Raw genomic sequence first — 13,379 nt, forward strand, 5'->3', positions numbered from 1 at the left:
TGATCAGCTTCTTATGTACCAGTTTCCTCCGTTCCCTCCTCAGGTCTAGGCTAATTCGAGTTCTTACCATCCTATGGTCACTTCAGCGCACCTTGCCGAGCACGTCCACATCTTGTATGATGCCAGGGTTAGCACAGAGTGTGAAGTCGATTTCATTTCTAGTCTCGTCATTCGGGCTCCTCCACATCCACTTTCAGCTATCCCGCTTCGGAAGAAGGTATTCATTACCCACATATTATTCTGTTCCGCAAACTCTACTAATAACTCTCCCCTGCTATTCCTAGTGCCTATGCCATATTCCCCCACTGCCTTGTCTCCAGCCTGCTTCTTGCCTACCTTGGCATTGAAGTCGCCCATCAGTATAGTGTTTTTTGTTTTCACTGTACCGATCACCGATTCCACGTCTTCATAGAAGCTTTCGACTTCCTGGTCATCATGAATGGATGTAGGGGCGTAGACCTGTACAACCTTCATTTTGTACCTCTTATTAAGTTTCACAAGACCTGCCACCCTCTCGTTAATGCTATAGAATTCCTGTGTGTTACCAGCTATATTCCTATTAATCAGGAATCTGACTCCTTGTCCGCTAAGCCCCGGTAGCACAGGACGTGCCCGCATTTTAGCACTATATATGCTTCTTTTGGCCTCCTAACTTCACTGAGCCCTGTTATATCCCATTTACTGTGCTCTAATTCCTCCAATAGCACTGCTAGACTCGCCTCACTAGATAAGGTTCTAGCGTTAAACGTTGCCAGGTTAGTATTCCAATGGCGGCCTGTCCGAGTGAAACATGCGATAGATATATGCTTAGTATTCATTAGGATCTTTGAGTTAATTTCGTCTACACGAGAACTAGTACATAATTTGTTTTTCTGGTTTTTTCTGTATTTGTTTTTCTCTTTCTTCAATTATTGACAGTATACCTTCTATTGAAAATACAATGGGTGGCATATGCGATGTTGGGTTAGTAGGTAGTGGAAAGTCTGAAGTGGTAGTTTGTTTTGTAAACATGGGAAAAAAGTGCTGTGTTGAAAATATCGGCGCATTCCACGTCTGTGGCGGTGTCGCCTGCTGCATTCGTCACGCTGATAGTATGAGCTTCTTGAGCATTTAAGATGTGCCAGAACTGCCGAGGATTTTGAGTAAGTAGCTGGGGTAGGTCGACGTTATAAAAAAGTCTTTTTAGCAGTGTGAACGGCACTCAGGTAGGCATTCTCTGACATGTAGTATTTTGACCATGCCTCAGAGCTTCCATGACACGTGGCTAGCTGGAAGCGACGTTTCTTTTGGTCTTCATGCTTCTTTAGAGTTTTGGTGAACCATGGCTTATTGGTGTGCATACCGTTAAAACCCACATATAATACGAACCTGCATATAGTACGAGGTTAAATTTTTGGGACACGAAATGGAAAAATAAAAGTTTTATTCGCATATAATACGAGTTCGGAAAACAAGGAAAACATTTATTTAAATTGCACTCCACACTTCAATCGCTGTCTTCCTCAGCTGTGCTCTCTTCAAATAGTTCCTTGTTGGACATATCTTCCCAGAGGTATTCATCCTCTGTGCCATCGAGCACATTCGAGATGCCACACTCCTTGAATGCACGACACACAAGGTCCTCTGCTATGCTGGCCCATGCGTCCACAATCCACTTGCGTAGCATGGCTGGCGAAGCCCATTTCAGCTGCCCGGTCGGCATCACTGCAAGCTCACCTGAGCGCATCCAATCTGCGTAACACCACTTGATCGCGTGCTTGAATGGCTTGTTCACGCAAGCATCTAAAGGCTGCAGCTGAGACGTCATCTCAACTGGGATAATGACGAGCTCAGTGCCGGATTCACGCAACAGTCTCTTTACTGAGTCGGCCAAATGACAACGAAATGCGTCCAGCATGAGGATGGACGGGAACGACAACGGTGCGCCTGGCCGCCTACACCAGATGAACTTTATCCAGTCGAGCACAAGATTCTCGTTCATCCAGCCTTTCTCGTGGCATCTCACCACCACATTTTTTGGCAGCTCCTCACCTTTAGGCACTGTCTTGTGCTTGAAGACGACATAGGGCAGGAGCTTGTGTCCGTCTGCCGTGCACAACAACATGACGGTAACTCGCATTTTCTCGTTGCCAGTGGACTGGACATAAACTTGTTTAGAGCCCTTTTCATGCACAGTGAGGGGCGATGGCATATCCAGATAAACCGGCATTTGGTCAGCATTGCCAATTTGCCCTAGCTGGAAGTTCTTGGACTTGCACAGCGAAATAATGGGGCACTGGAAAGCCACAAGTAGCTCTTCAAACGATTCGGGCAGCTTTTGTGAAATAGAAGTTCAGCGGCATAAGGAAAATGTAGCGATAAATCCAGTGCTTGCTCGCTTTGAAAGCCGAGCTCGGTAGCCCTTTTTCTCTTGCAAGCTCCTTTGCTTTTGCCTGCATAAGCTCCACGCTCACAGCTAGATGCGCGGCTCGCTGTTGGCGTATGAACTCTGTCAGGGCGAGTTCAATTTCCGGGAATGTCCCAGTCTTTGGGCCGCGAAAGCTTCTTCACATTGTGAGGTTCCACTCTGCGTGCGGCTAGGGCTAAAGGCGAGCTCCGGATCTAGCCCCACACAGTCGCTCCGTGGTACTCCCCAGCCCATAGCGTGGGACTCACGGCTACGTCGGGTTCGAACGAATAAGGCAACGAGCAGCGTCAACTGTAACAGTCTTTATTGCTAGCAGCAATAAAGAACATTGGCAGAACAACGTCCTCCCTGTAATAATAACAAATAGGCTTGCCTCGTTGCCTGGGTGGGTCAGGCATATGAGGTCACTCACAGGTTGCAGCAGGTGATCTCGTCCCGGGGGCGTAGGTGTCCGGCATCCAAGAGAGTGAGTCTCCCCCGGTGGCACGCTTTTGTGCCTTTTTATCATTTGCGAGGGGAGATCCTCCTCGCCCGCCGGATATTGCTCCTTTTCCCGTGAGCCAGGGGGGGAGGGGGGTACGCGCATCACGAGAGCAACGAAGAAAGGGAGCTTGCGTAGTGCCTCTCTCCCTTGTCTGTGCTGGCTCGACGCGTCCACCACGTGCGAACGAGACGACGCAAGTATGCGGGAGGAAATGGGAGCGGGTGCTCCCCACAGCGTTTTGCCGCACACAAAAAGGGCTTCCTTCTGTCGACACCACCCGCGAATGCTTCCCTCGTTGACGGCAAACTGCCTCCCGGCCGCACTGTTGCCTATGTCCTGTGCAGCTAACATAACATTTATCTTGAAAGCAGCCGAGTATTGTTTTCGTTATCCAGACATCTTGGTCCTTCAATTCGGTATAAAAAAGATGCACTTCAGGCGCCCCATTGTCAGATGGGAAGAGGACTTGGCACCCGGAGGTGCCGCGTCCCAGAGCTTACATGTACTCATCAACCCAACATCATTCAATGCATTGGCTCCGGAGCTCCCACTTTACCCGGGCTGCCTGGACGGGGGGCTTTGGTTCGGGCCAGCGGTCTTTCCTGGACAAGGGGGCTGCTGTGGTGCAGCACAACTGAGTTACTGCACTCAACACACAAACAGCCATGTCGGTCTTACAGGACACAGGCTTGACTGACGCTCAGACTGCCTTGATGCAAAGGAAGTCAAGACATGCAACCATGGAGACCACCAGAGCCATCCGCGGAGCAGCGCAACCATACGACGACGCACCACGACCGGTTCCAGCTCTGGGTTCATCTGAGCCTAACAAAGCCCCGTAGATCGACTGGCACACACGGCCAAGTCAAGTGACCTTAGGAGCATGCATCATAACTTAATGGAGAGCTTTCCACCTGACTCATAAAAAATCACGGCAGGACAAGCCCACACTTCGAGAAACTTCTTGTCGCCTAAGCAATGCCGCTCCCTAGTGAGATAAAACCAGACCTCCTTCCGTGGTTTCGCAAGCACTTCGTGAAGGCCCGGCGCCCGGCGCCCGTCCCCCGAAAATTGCATCGCAGCATGCCAACCAAACTTGGTATGAGCACTCGGTGAGAAGAAGCACGAACTGGTTGGTCGCCTGATTTGGCAAAGGGTGCAAAAATCGAACCGTCTGATATGGAACGCTTGGGAGCTTAAAGAGACTAGCAATCCTTTGGAGAAGAGCTGCAGGAAGCAAACACTGCGTACAGATATGAACAGAGTCCTCACGACCGCCACAAAAGGGGCACACTCTACAAGCCGGAACGGCTGTGAAGCGCCTGTAACTCAATGGCAGGCACCCTCGCGCCAGGCGGTACATGAACGTAGCTCGGCTAGCGTCGAGGAAACTGGCCGTAATGAGCTTCCAGTTTGGCCTGTGGATGCACAGATCATAGCTTTGGCAATGCGGGGGGGAGACCTGGGGTGTGGATATCGACTAGTTCTTGGATTGGAGTTGAAACTACGTCGATGCCGGGGTGAACCTTGCGGAGGCTTACCAGAGAATCGGCAGCCGCCACACAAATGGTGGACGGGGAACCTGAGCGAGGAACACAGTGGGAAATGTGCTCTGCGAAAACAAGTGGGGTTGGGTGCTAAGAAAGGAGGAAGTTAAGCTTCGCGTTAGGAGCATATCCGAGTTAAGAGTCCACCTGACCTGTAGTGCAGTAGCCACAATGTCCAGTTCGGGAATTCCAAGTCCTCCCCTATCCCCGGTCAACTTGAGCACCTGCCTAGCTACACAACCAGTTGTCTCTTTCCAGAGGAACCGAAAGAGGACCCTCTCCAAGATAAGCTTGGTTCGGGTTGGAACAGGAGACACACACGCCAAATACGTCAGGAAAGAAAATAGAAGTGAGTGAAGAATTGTCGCTCGAGCAGTCAATAGGCCTGACAACACACTGAATTCCTCAATCCAGGTTTCAAGCTTCTCCTTAGCCTGTTGCCAGTTTTCAGGAGAGAGACTGGCTGGTTTCAATCGGAAAACTACAATGCTCAACCGCATTTTCACTGGGAGACCATGAACGGGCTGCAGGCTGGACGGAGTGGAGTTCCAAGTACATGGCTGCACTTTTCGATCTATTCAACCTTGCACCGCTCACCTTGCAGTAACTGTCTGTGACCTCCAAGAGGCTGCAAGCTGATGGCTCGTCTGGGACGACAATGGACAAGTCATTCGCATAGACAAAGAGTGCAACCGGAGGGGAACCGGGTGAGAGGAAGAACTTGCCAATTCTACTGTCACAGGACAGCATGCACGTCGCGAAGCGTGATTTGCACGTGTGCTGCCAAGGTACAGACTCAACAACAAAGAAACGATGCTGTAGTCACGCAGCAAGAATGAAACCAAGCCGTAGCCACGCAGCAATAACAAAGCCAGAGCTTCTAGCACAAACTTGTGACAAATTTGTGTTCGGATACATATGTTGACGCAGTATGAGGCAAAAATTTGGGACACTAATAACAGGAAAAAAACTCCTATATACACAGGTTTTTATATTAGTTATCCTTGGTATATGTTTGTTTACGTATTCATTAATTTTGTTTTTAAATAGTGTCCAGCTTTTTTTTTTTAGGTGAGTGCATATGAAATAATGTCTCAAAGCTTGAAAAGAAGTAGCCTAACTTGTAATTAATAGCTTCGTAGTTCATTTTACCATATAGGCATATAGTTTTGTTGGATTTTTGTTGTCGCATGGGTTGAAAGGTGAAGGTAGCATGGATTACTTTATGATTGCTTACTTCACAGACGTAAGTGTCAGGATGGCTGGTTAGTATAAGGTCAAGTACATTAGATGTGTCTTTTGCAACGCGCGTAGGCTCTGGTACAAGTTGAGTTAGACTGAAATTAAGGCACACATTAACAAATTCTTTACCAACATCGTATGGTTAAAGCACTATTGTTAGTCCAGTTGATTTGCGGAAAATTAAAGTCACCAAAAAGCAAGATCTCTGCATTAGGATGTTTTTCATTAAGTTCGCTCAAGATGTTATTAAGTTTATGCAAAAAAATCAGGAGTGTTATGTGGTGGCCTGTAACAAACGCCCAAGAGAACAGTCTTTGGTGAATCGCAGCAGATTAGCCATGTTATTTCCACGTTAGTCTCAATGGTTGCAAGCAAGCATGATAAATGATGACGCGTGGCGATTAGCACACCGCCACCTCCTGAGGTTTCGCGGTCTTTCTGGTAAAGGCGGAAGTTGGGCAGATCAGCAAGAACCTCGGTACTGTCAGTCAGCCAGGTTTCAGTTATTATCTTCAAATTACTGTTAGACAACAACACGATGTTAGACAGAATATCGCATTTGGGAAGGAAGCTGCATGCGTTGGCAAAGATTATGGGAAAGCGAAGGTTCGCTCGTGTCGACACAGTAGGGCAAAGGGCTTTCCCTCGTCGAGCTGGTTGCTATTGCAATTCTTTCATGCTATGTGTGTGTTCTTCAAAAACATTGTGCTTATTATCTATGAACAGAGTTTTAAAGCGCAGGGAGTAAGGTGCCAATTTCCTTTTTGCAAGTGCAACGAAGTGTCTGTGGGCAAATTGAATAGGTTGTGTAAAATCCTCACCAACGTTGAAGTTCATCCCTTTAAATTTTCGACCGTTTGAAAGAACAAAATCTTTTTTTTTTTATGAAAGGTGAATTTCACTATTATGGGGCGGTTGCAATTAGCTGCACAATTGCCCAAGCGATGCAGGCGCTCGGTTTCTCTCAGGTCAAGCATGATGCTCGCATGTTCGTAACAGTGGTCAGTGAATACAGTCTCCATTTGCGTGAACGACCCTGAAGACTCGGCAACACTATAAGAAATTAAATTTTTGCGCTGAGGATGGTTCTTGGCATCATCAAGATGCGCTTCCAGCCTCTGCATTGTATGTGCTGCACGGGCAGCATCACTCTTCACGCTTTCTATATGAGAACGCTTTGGTAGTGGGTCTCCAGGTTAGTCATGCGCATGCTCAGATCAGATATTGCCTTGTCAGTTGTTAGTAACTGAGACTTGAAGCCTTGAATCTCGGTGATCACTTGCGATTGACCTGCGGATAGGCTCTTAAGTTCATTTAGTACGGCTTGACTATCAGGTCCAGGATTAGTTTCGATGTCATCCGCCAGCAACAATAAAGAGTAACACAACACTGAACAACAATGGAAAGGTAGCAATGTGGGCACGGCAGCTGCAACAGAAAGTAATTGCTTGAATACTTTGTAGAAAGACTGTGATTTACTAACCTGCATGACGAACATTAGTGGATTAGCGTGCTGTGTTGAAGCATAGCAGCCGGGCCCACAAAATGCCTCTGTCCGCACCTACTCTTCTATAGCTGATGGGCGAATTGATGTCGGTGGCGATAGGTATTCCAATCGCAAGTCGAGTGATGCTGCCGGGTACAGTGATGCTGCCAGACACAAGAACGGTGTCAACGGCCTGGAAGCAATGCTACCATCCATCGGGTGGTAGAAGCCAGTTCTATCGTAGTCCACGTGCCAGGCAGGATGTGGTTGTGTGACGTCTGGAGAAATCGTAGCCAGGGCAGGGAACAGAAGGTGGATGATAGTGTGAACTGACACCGGCATGACGAAGATTAGTGGATTAGCGTGCTCCGTTGATGCACCGAAGCCAGGCCCATTGTGGCAGTAATGGAGAATAGCCATGAAAGCAGAAGAAAGACAGAAAGTTCTCTGCCGACCATAAATAGTCCATCGGCTGGTGCTTGTGCAGACAAGTTTAGTCGGTGTTACTTGAAAGTCCAATGATGTCAGTTGATGATGTTGGGCTTGTCAAAGATGGACTACTGCAGCCAACAAACCACTCCTGCATCCGACGCAAACGCATGACACTTCTTCCTTTACTCTTGTTGAAGGTAAACCATGGGATGTTTGGCTGAAGGCATTGGACCCAATATTTCTTTGAAATTTTTAGGAAATCTCCTCTGGCATATAGCACAATTTTACTTATTGAGATGAAATACTGTAAGAAGTGGACGTTGCTTACATTGGAAATCAAAATGCACAATTGGCTAAGTCACAAAATTTCCGTAATAAACTTTTTAACTGATTGCTTTTGCACACGTCTTGCCATAAACAAATTGAAAACAGTGATTTAGCAAGGTGCATCTACATGGAAAAAATTTTGAAACAAGCACTAGTTTTGAGACATGTGGTGTCAAATCTGCAGTAAAAATGTAGTGCTGTTCGAAAAGTGGAATTGGGTAGAATTTTGCTGCATGCCACAGATGGTTTTTAAACATTCTCATAATTATAGAAAGATAAGCTGCATAGTTTGCCATGTCAGCATGTTGTTTGCCACTACTATTCCAAGGGGCCGAAAAATGGAAAGTACCACATTTACTCGCACAATGAACACGCTCGCATAATAAACGCACCTCCAACCTTTCTCTGCAAATATGTTGATTTTTATTTTCTCCCTACAATAATCATACCTCCAACTTGGCTCCTGTGCAATCCCACGATCGAATGGCTGTGCTGTAGTTTTTTGGAGAGACTAGAATCTTTCACTCTAGCACATGTGTTTAGAGCTAGCGCACTTAATCTCGATGCCCATTGATGGCAAAGCCATGATAAGAGAACATAGGTGCGAAGCATGCGGTAAGAACCATTACCACATTTGCTTGACAGAAAAAGTGATTGCGATAATGCTCAGCCTGTTGTCACCGCGTGCTTGTGCCGCCTGTGCCAGTGGAGAAGCACCTCGCCGACTCACGAGAGAAAAAAAACGGCAGCTGGCTCTCTGCAACAGTACTCAACACAGTTGACAGGCTGTGCTCTGACTTAAGGAGATGGCCAGTTGCAGTGCGTGGGAGAGTCCAAGCAAACGAGGGGCAGCCGGCATGTGGTTGGCATAGCGAGCATAGTCAGGCGTAGTGCCGAATCGGTGTGCCCGTCGCTCGCTTTTCTGCCCGTCTTTGGCTTTGTTGTGCGCAGTGGACCCCAAGTCGAGATTCCGATGAAACCTGGCAGACGACTGAGGAAAAACTGACTTCTATCCTTAGTGAGTGCCTAACTGACCCCCTTTCCCCTCACGAAATTGAACGTGCACACCGTTTAGGAAGATTCGCACCTAACAAATGTCGCCTTATCATTGCAAAATTTTTGAACTTCAAAACTAAAGACCTAATACTCGCCAAACGCAACAGCCTGAAGGAAAGTAAGGCCACCATTAGTGAAGATTACTCGGTCGCAACACGTCTAGCACGAAAAAAATTGCTTGACATTGCGAAAATCCAACCTGGATCCCCAACCCATAAGTTGCGCCACAACAAGTTACTTATGAACAAGAAATCTTACATGTACGACCCTATCACTGCCACTGTCATTTCCACTGATACGAAAAGCGCACATGCCAGCTCGCCCTCTGCTACTATCTCTGCTAATACTTCCTAGGGACGAGTGAGGGGTAGTGGCCAGACATCCTAGGTTTCAGTATCGCTTCTTTGTACTAATATCAGAAGCGTCCTTAACAAGTACGACTCACTCACATCATCAATCGATACATGTTCTGCTAAAATAATCGCACTAACCGAAACATGGCTCACTGCGCATGTCTGCAATGCTGATATCTTCGTCAATGCTCACCACTTCTCATTCTATCGCTGTGATCGTAGCACGCAGAGAGGCGGCGGTGTGCTTCTCGCAATTTCCAATGATATACCACCATCATGTATACACGTGCAACTGAACTAGAATTAGTATGGTCAGCAATAACACTTAATCATCAAAAAGTTGTAATAGGGGTATGCTACCGTCCACCTTCGTCGTCACCAAGCTTTAGTCGAACGAACTTTATGACGCTGTTAACACCGTTGCAACACGCTTTCCTTCATCATCGCTGTTCCTACTTGGCGATAATAATTTACCAAACATCACATGGAATACCGACCTCCCTTTAATATCCCAACTCTCACCTCAAGCTCGTGACTTTTTAGGTGTGTGTTCAGTATTCTCACTCGTGCAGATCTGCGTTCAGGCTACTAGAATAACAGCTACCACAGCGAATACACTAGATTTAGTCTTCACTAATCAACCCGATATAGTATCGCCTGTAATGTACCTGCCAGGAATTAGCGACCACTTACTTCTACAGTTCGATATTAAACTAGACCGTCCGAAAACTAAAAAGAAGAAAAAAAATAGTACGAGACTACTACAGAGCAAATTATCAGGCCATAAATAATGCACTATCTTCGTTTATTGGTGTTTTCCTTAATGGCTTTGAACACCGTAGTGTACAAACTAATTGGAACATGTTCACAGCTATATTCAACCATCTAATTGAACAGTACATTCCTCAACGCACCATTACAACTCACACAAACTCTCCCTGGTACAATAATTACATTAAGCGTTTATCAAATAAAAAAAAAGCGTCTCTACCGCATTGCAAAGCTTTCACCCACAATTGAACGCTGGGCATCGCATACTGCGGCGTCAAACACATATGTGCAAGCCCTCAAAGACGCCAAAAAGCACTTCGAATCACAGGTTCTCCCTTCAATGCTTACCTCTAATGTTGAAAAATTTTGGCGTGCAATTATTCCTTCGACTGACAACAGCCTTGCCTTAAAGGGAAGCTGAAGAGTCTGTCGAATTCAATAAGACGCTCATATACGGATGCGGGAACCTTATAAACCATGTAGGTAAAATTTGGGTTTTTTTTTTTCAATTAGGAGCGACGTAATAGTCGCTTGAAATTGCGCTGTTGCTCCGCCCCCCGTCGAATGCCGCGTGCTGCTGCTCACGCTGACGATGCGAGCGGAGGCCGGAAACCGCGGTGTTGTGGCGTCAACTCTAGTGTTTCGTTCCTTCACAGCGTCCGCGACCGTGCCTGACCGCGCTTGTTTCTGCGTGCGTGCCATCGTAATCTGCTTCGATCGACCCTGCATTCCTTTGTTGGTGCGTCTACGTGTATGTAGAGTGGTAGTCAACATGCGTGGTAGTCAACGTGAGTGGTAATCAACGTGAGTGGTAGTCAACGTGGTAGTCAACAGATGAAGGTCACTACACGTACTGCATGAACCGGGAAGCTTTTCACACGTTTAAACCATCTTTGTAGATTGCCGACAGCTTTGGACAGCGCACAAATGCCGACGATCGCATCCCCGCTTACGTTCCACGAGGAGGCATGCAGGCAAACGAGCTCACTAGATCGGCGAAAGATCGGCAAGATCACTAGATCGCTTTGCAAAAAACATACTCACCAAAGAGCATTTCCAACACAAGGAGATCCCAAGACTTCGCTTTCATTCGCGTCAAAAGCACTGCTCGCACCAGCATCGTTTGCTTCTTCGAGAGGCCGGCTCTTCGCAATCGGCTCGTACATGTAGGGAGTAACGCCGAACTCCTCAGAAAAACGCAGTCTCTCAAAATTTTCCATTACCGTCTCAGAAAAACAGCACCAAACTACCTGGCACCGCGCTTCATGTGTAGCCGCAGCGGTCGGTTACTAGAGTTGACGTCACGAGGCGCCCGACCAATCACAGGCGAAAACGAGACGCGCGAGCTGGGCATGTCTGCTGCTGCACTTTTCGTCGAAATAAAATATATTTGCTCTTTCTTTCGCTCAATTTCGATACGATATTCGAATTCGGAGGGTTGAAAACCATTATGTACAGATGTTCACTCATTTTTTCTGGAAAACCTTTTAGCTTCCCTTTAACAGACTCTTCCGGTGTTCCAATTTTCACAATTTCACAAAGAAAATTTCACAGCCACATCCAGCACACATATACCAAGTACACAGCACCGTAACTATGTTACCATGCCCTCCATAATTGTTGCTCCATCTGGTGTCGTTAAGCTTATTGATGGACTAAGCATTCATTCTGCTCCCGGATACAACTGTATTAACTCGAAATTCTTAAAAAACACTTTATATTATTCTTCCATTATACTATCCAAACTTTTCCAGCAATCCCTTGACCATTGTACGCTAACTAATGAGTGGAAAATAGGCAAAGTGATTCCAGTGTATAAATCCGGCAGCAAAGCATCCCCTAATAACTATCGTCCCATCTCTCTCACCAGTACATTCTGTAAAATACTCGAACATATTATTGTTACTAACCTGGTTAATTTCCTTGAATTGAACTCATTTTTTACGTCAGCACAGCACTTTCGGAAATCTTACTCCTGTGAAACCCAATTAATATCATTTACACATGCACTACACCATATTCTTGACAAATCATCACTAGCTGATTGTATATTCTTAGATTTTTCAAAAGCATTCGACAAGGTGTGTCACAAACTATTACTTCATAAACTAAAACAACTTAACATAGACGGTAACCTTTTGAAATGGATTGAATGTTTTCTTCTCAACCGCTCGCAATTTGTTTATGCCAACGGCATTAACTCCGGTTTTATAGAGGTCCGTTCAGGTGTTCCACAGGGTTCCGTCCTTGGACCCCTACTGTTCCTAATTTACATTAATGATCTTCCCTCGCTTATCAACTTCCATATCCATCTATTCACTGATGATTGTGTCATCTTCAGAGAAGTTACCAATGCTAACGATATTGAATTGCTTCAGTCAGACCTTACCACGATAGGGAACTAGTGCAATGAATGGTTAATGGAGCTCAATATTAACAAATGCGAAGTCATGTGTGTTTCTAGGAAAACATCTACAATACCGTCATACTACATTAACAACATGTAGTTGGAATCAGTTTCTTCATATAAATATCTTGGTGTTTACATCACTTCTAACCTAAACTGGTCTCTTCATACTGAAAACATAATCAAAAACGCTAATCGCATGCTTGGCTACCTACGTCGCAACTTTTTCAACGTACCTACTAATTTGAAACTTTTGTTATATAAAACATTAATATGACCCAAACTCGAATACGCAACTCCGGTATGGGACCCTGCTCATGAAAACCTAATCACTGACCTCGAGATGGTTCAAAATAACTCTGTACGTTTTATTCTTGCTAACTACAACCGCACAGCGACTATCACTAACATGAAATCTAATCTTTGCCTCCCATTGCTGGCATCTCGCAGAAAAGTGTCTCGTATTGCCCTCTTCCACAAGTTGTACCATCACCATACTCTACGAGATCACCTCATCCCCCATCCAATTTATGTATCCCGTTGCATTGATCATCAGTACAAAGTTGGTATTTTGTCATGCAACACAAGAATTTTTTACAATCATTCCTGCCGCGAACCTCGCGTGACTGGAACCATCTTCCCACTGAAGTTGTAAGCCTTATTAATTATGAACAGTTCCGTGAAGCCTTAGCTAATATTGTATATACAGGTGCCATTTAAACACTCATGTAACCAACGGTCTTTGTCTTCTTTTTGTATTTACCACTCCCCCTCTTTAATGCCCTTGGCCCTGGGGGGTATAATAAATGAAATAAATGAAAAAAAAATATATGCTTGCTGTGGGACAGAGAATTTATCTGCTCACAC

At 45.9% G+C, this 13,379-nt stretch overlaps 1 protein-coding gene across 2 annotated transcripts in view; it reads left to right on the forward strand.

The window, feature by feature from the left end:
- Positions 1-13,379, forward strand: part of LOC139055839 (pre-mRNA 3' end processing protein WDR33-like) — a 219,083-nt gene that overhangs the window by 146,879 nt on the left and 58,825 nt on the right. The gene's annotated exons all lie outside the window — the stretch shown is intronic.

This window comes from Dermacentor albipictus, chromosome 2 (genome assembly GCF_038994185.2).
Source record: "Dermacentor albipictus isolate Rhodes 1998 colony chromosome 2, USDA_Dalb.pri_finalv2, whole genome shotgun sequence".
NCBI lineage: Eukaryota > Metazoa > Arthropoda > Arachnida > Ixodida > Ixodidae > Dermacentor > Dermacentor albipictus.